Below are 6,058 nucleotides of genomic sequence, written 5' to 3'. Positions count from 1 at the left end.
AGTCACATCGATGGTCGAAGGCTTTAGGCTGTCGACGATGGGCAACGTCAAGGGACTCTGATGTGGGTGAAAGGAGGGTGAGAGCCCTGTCTTAGGCCATGTAGGCTGCACCCACTCCCAGCACCACACACTCCTTTTCGGCTGCATTGGGTGGGCCCCTGGGAAGTGGACCTACAATAATCCCGTCATTGGGCTAACTCACAGCCATCCTAGTCTCTTGTAAATGTTCAAGTTACCAACCATTTGTCAGTTTGGGGTGTAATATTGTCATAAAGGAAGGCTCCCCAATGTTAGCGGCCATATCAAGGGTGGCCTTGGTTTAGGAAAAAGCCAATTTTTGTTGTGGTGATCAAGAGGCCAAGCTCTCTAGCGAGAGAAATGAGGGCAAAGCCAGGCATACCAGGAACCCTTCTGGAGGGCGTGGAAGTCTAGGGGTCGACCGTAGGGGGAGGCAGGGGAGCTGACAGCTGTGTCAGTCTCCTGCGGAGTCACTTCTGGATCCTCTGCAATTTTCAGCTGATGGTAATGAACTTCAACTGTCTTCTTGATGGCAGCATCAACCTGGTTCCGTGGACGACAGGTCACGGGCGATGATCTCTGTCTTGCTCAATCTTGATTTCGTGCGCACATCCTCTCAATGAGGGTCTGTCCGGATGGGTCCGTGCCTCGAGCCCCACGTCTGGGTGCCACTTGACCCGACCGGCGGGTCCTGGTTATTCGTTGGGGCGAGGAGGACTGCAACCTGCTATTCTTCAGAAGATATGGTACACTGCTTGAGTTATGGTCTCCCTGCTATTCTTCAGATGATATGGTACACTGCTTTGAGTCTATCTGCAGTTGCCAAGCAGGATCTTGCAGTTGCCCAGCTTCAGGGGACCTTGTGCAGGTGGGAAAAGGTAGGGGGTGAGGGTAAGGGCGAGGCTCCTGGCTTCTGGTCCATCTGGGTTAGAACTTCTAATAGCAGGCATCACGGGTGATTCAATTTTACCTGGAAAGAAAAAAGAAGGGGATTCTCAGGGAGATTTCTCTTCCCTGGATGTAAATTGTTATTCATCGTATTTATGATTGGGCCTGGCTTTGTGAGGGTATCTATTTTTTTCATTAATATTTGTGGTAGCCGGTTAGCTGTGCCTTCTGTGGTATTGGACAGGCATATCAGTCCTCGGCTCCATAAGGGAACTGGGACTGGGGCATTCCCTTTATGGGTATGAGGGTCCTTCCCCATATCTGTGGCAAAGTTTTGTTGGTCTTGGTGGTGCCCGAGGTCACCAACATGGTCAGCAAGAGATTTGCCATGAGCTTTCAGCTTTAGAGAGAGAAAAGTGAACAAGGCATGATGGAGAGTATTTCAGGGGGACTCCTTCTGAGGGGGTACCGTTCCCCCTCTTTTGTTTTTAAAGCCAATTTTTCAGAGTTCTTGTAAAATCAGGGCAGAAGCCCCAACAGTTGCTCCTTCCACACTCAGAGAGTCATGAAGGCCTTATTTAAGGATATATAAATCTATATTAATAATCTTTTGTCAAAGGACTTTTATAGCTCCACTGACAATTAATCAGACTATATGATATATCGATTAGAAATAGCTTTTTCTACTTTTTGTGAGATTACCTCTCTTTTGTCAATTAACTGTTGAGGAAGTTAGGGTTTACCTCTCTCTTGAGAATATTGAACAGAGATTTAAATTCTTTTGTGGAGAGCTTAAAATAGTATCTTAGCCAATTTGCATCTCCTAGAAACTTTTGAAATTAATTTAAAATAAATAGACTCCCTTTTTTTTAAATCCTTTATCTGTGTGGGGTTTTTATTGGGTATTATACGTATTTACCTTTCAATGTTGTCTCCTTTCTCATTCTCCCCCCAAATCCCTTATCCCCTACCCCTTCCTCCTAATTTTTGTGATGGTGTGCTCCAAACATCCTCCCAGTCCCATCTCCCTGCTCTCGAATTCCAATACAGTAGGGGATCCAAACTTTTGGGGACCTTGGCCCTCCACTTTCACTGGAGTCTAACAAGGTCACCCTCAATTCCCTATACAGGTGTGTGAGTCCCTCCCTTTGTGCTCTCTGGTTGGTGGTTTAGACTTTGGGAGTTCTGGTTGAATCTTTTGATGCTCCTTCTAAAAAGGACCAACGCATTCATACTTTGGTCTTCCTTCTTCTATGTGAGTTTTATGTGGTCTATATGAAGATTCTTAGAAATTGTGAGCTTTTGGGCTAATATCTACTTATCAGTGAGTGCATACCATGTATGTTCCTTTGAGATTGGGTCATCTCACTCAAGATGATATTTTCCAGCTCCATCCATTTGCCTAGGAATTTTGTGAACTGATTGTTTTTAATAGCTGAGTAGTACTCCATTGTATAAATGTACCACATTTTCTGCATCCATTCTTCTGTTGAAGGGCATCTGGGTTCTTTCCAACTTCTGGCTATTATAAATAAGGCTGCTATGAACATGGTGGAGCATGTGTCCCTGTTGTATGTTGAAACTTCTTTTGGGTATATGCCCAGGAGTGGTATAGCTGGGTCCCTAGGTAACGCTATGTTCAATTTTCTGAGATACCGCCAGACTGCCTTCCATAGTGGTTGTACCAGTTTACAATCCCACCAACAGTGGAGGAGTGTTCCTCTTTCTCCACATCCTCGCCAACATGTACTGTCACCTGTGTTTTTGATCTTAGCCATTCTGACTGGTGTGAGGTGGAATCTCAGTGTTGTTTTCATTTGCATTTCCCTGATGACTAGGGATGCTGAACACTTCTTTAGGTGCTTCTCAACCATTCGAGCTTCCTCAGTTGAGAATTCTTTGTTCAGGTCTGTGCTCCATTTTTTAATAGGGTTCTTTGATTGTCTAGAGTCTAATTTCTTCAGTTCTTTGTATACCTTGGATATTAGCCCTTTATCAGATGTAGGGTTGGTGAATATCTTTTCCCAATCTGTTGGTTGCCGCTCTGTCCTATTGACTGTGTCCTTTGCTTTACAGAAGCTTTGCAGCTTTATGAGGTCCCATTTGTCAATTTTTGGTCTTAGAGCACAGGCCATTGGCGTTCTGTTCAGGAACTTTTTCCCTGTGCCTATGTATTCCAGGCTTTTTCCCAGTTTCTCTTCTATTAGTTTCAGTGTGGCTGGTTTTAGGTGGAGGTCCTTAATCCACTTGGAATTGAGCTTTGTACAAGGAGATAAGTATGGATCAATTTTCATTTTTCTACATGCTGACCACCAGTTGGACCAGCACCATTTGTTGAAAATGCTATCTTTTTTCCATTCGATGGTTTTAGCCCCTTTGTCAAAGATTAAGTTACCATAGGTATGGGGGTTCATTTCTGGGTCTTCTATTCTATTCCACTGATCCTCCTGCCTGTCTCTGTTCCAATACCATGCAGTTTTTATCACTATCGCTTTGTAGTACAGCTTGAAGTCAGGGATGGTGATTCCTCCAGAAGTTCTTTTATTGCTGAGAGTAGTTTTCGCAATCCTGGGTTTTTTGTTATTCCAAATAAATTTTAAGATTGCTCTTTCTATCTCTGAGAAGAATTGAGTGGGAATTTTGATGGGGATTGCATTAAATCTGTAGATGGCTTTTGGCAAAATAGCCATTTTTACTATATTAATCCTTCCAATCCATGAGCATGGGAGATCTTTCCATCTTCTGAGATCGGCTTCGATTTCTTTCTTCAGGGGAATGAAGTTCTTGTCATACAGGTCTTTTACTTGCTTGGTTAGGTTCACACCAAGGTATTTTATATTATCTGTGACTATTTTGAAGGGTGTCATTTCCATAATTTCTTTCTCAGCCAGTTTATCTTTTGAGTAGAGGAAGGCTACTGATTTGCTTGAGTTAATTTTATATCCAGCCACTTTGCTAAAGTTGTTTATCAGGTTTAGGAGTTCTCTGGTGGAAGTTTTGGGGTCACTTAAGTATACTATCATATCATCTGCAAATAGTGAGATTTTGACTTCTTCCTTTCCAATTTGTATCCCTTTGACCTCCTTGTGTTGCCTAATTGCTCTGGCTAGGACTTCCAATACTATATTAAATAAGTAGGGGGAGAGTGGGCAGCCTTGCCTAGTCCCTGATTTTAGTGGGATTGCTTCAAGTTTCTCTCCATTTAGTTTAATGCTGGCTACTGGTTTGCTGTAAATTGCTTTTACTATGTTTAGGTATGGACCTTGAATTCCTGACCTTTCCAAGACTTTTATCATGAAGGGGTGTTGAATTTTGTCAAATGCTTTCTCAGCATCTAGTGAGATGATCATGTGGTTTTTTTCTTTGAGTTTGTTTATATAATGGATTACATTGATGGATTTCCGAATATTGAACCAACCCTGCATTCCTGGGATGAAGCCAACTTGATCGTGATGGATAATTGTTTTGATGTGTTCTTGAATTCGGTTCGCTAGAATTTTATTGAGTAATTTTGCATCAATGTTCATAAGGGAGATTGGCCTGAAGTTCTCTTTCTTTGTTGGGTCTTTGTGTGGCTTAGGTATGAGTGTAATTGTGGCTTCAAAGAATGAGTTGGGTAGTGTACCTTCTGTTTCTATTTTGTGGAATAGTTTGAAAAGAATTGGGATTAGGTCTTCCTTGAAGGTCTGATAGAATTCTGCACTAAAACCGTCTGGTCCCGGGCTTTTCTTTGTAGGGAGACTTTTAATGACTGCTTCTATTTCTTTTGGGGTTATGGGACTGTTTAGATGGTTTATCTGGTCCTGATTTATCATTGGCAACTGGTATTTGTCTAGGAAATTGTCCATTTCATCCAAATTTTCCAATTTTGTTGAATATAGGCTTTTGTAGTAGGATCTGATGATTTTTTTAATTTCCTCAGTTTCTGTTGTTATGTCCCCCTTTTGAGTTCTGATTTTATTAATTTGGATACTGTCTCTCTGCCCTCTGATTAGTCTAGCTAAGGGTTTATCTATCTTGTTGATTTTCTCAAAGAACCAGCTCCTGGTTTTATTGATTCTTTGGATAGTTCTTTTTGTTTCAATTTGGTTGATTTCAGCCCTGAGTTTAATTATTTCCTGCCTTCTACTCCTCTTGGGTGTATTAGCTTCTTTTTGTTCTAGGTCTTTCAGGTGCTCTGTCAAGCTGTTAGTGTATGCTCCCTCCAGTTTCTTTTTGTAGGCACTTAGAGCTATGAATTTTCCTCTTAACACTGCTTTCATTGTATCCCATAAATTTTGGTATGATGTGTCATCATTTTCATTAAATTCTAAAAAGTTTTTAATTTCTTTCTTTATTTCTTCCCTTACCTGATTATCAAGGAGTAGGGTGTTGTTCAGTTTCCATGTAAATGTGGGCTTTCCATTCTCTTTGTCATTTTTGAAGACCAGCCTTAGACCATGGTGATCTGATAGGATGCAGGGAATTATTTCAATTTTCTTATATCTGTTGAGGCCTGTCTTGTGCCCAATTATATGGTCTATTTTGGAGAAGGTACCATGAGGTGCTGAGAAAAAGGTATATTCTTTTGCTTTAGGGTGAAATGTTCTATAGATATCTGTTAAGTCCATTTGGTTCATAACTTCTGTTAGTTTTACTGTATCTCTATTTAGTTTCTGTTTCCATGATTAATCAATTGCTGAGAGTGGGGTGTTGAAGTCTCCCACTATTATTATGTGAGGTGCAATGTGTGTTTTGAGCTTTAGTAAGGTTTCTTTTATGAAATTCGATGCTCTTGTATTTGGCGCATAGATATTCAGAATTGAGAGTTCATGTTGGTTGACTTTTCCTTTGACAAGTATGAAATGCCCTTCCTTATCCTTTTTGATAGTTTTAAGTTGAAAGTTGATTTTATTCGATATTAGAATGGCTACTCCCGCTTGTTTCTTAGTGCCATTTGCTTGAAAAATTGTTTTCCAACCTTTTACTCTAAGGTAGTGTCTGTCTTTGTCACTGAGGTGGGTTTCCTGTAAGCAGCAAAAAGCTGGGTCCTGTTTGCATATCCAGTCCGTTAGCCTATGCCTTTTTATTGGGGAATTGAGTCCATTGATGTTAAGAGATATTAAGGAGAGGGTGTTCTTGCTTCCTGTCATTTTTGCTAATAGTGGAGACA

This window comes from Grammomys surdaster, unplaced genomic scaffold (genome assembly GCF_004785775.1).
Source record: "Grammomys surdaster isolate TR1022 unplaced genomic scaffold, NIH_TR_1.0 325, whole genome shotgun sequence".
Lineage (NCBI taxonomy): Eukaryota > Metazoa > Chordata > Mammalia > Rodentia > Muridae > Grammomys > Grammomys surdaster.
This window is presented reverse-complemented; position numbering follows the sequence as displayed.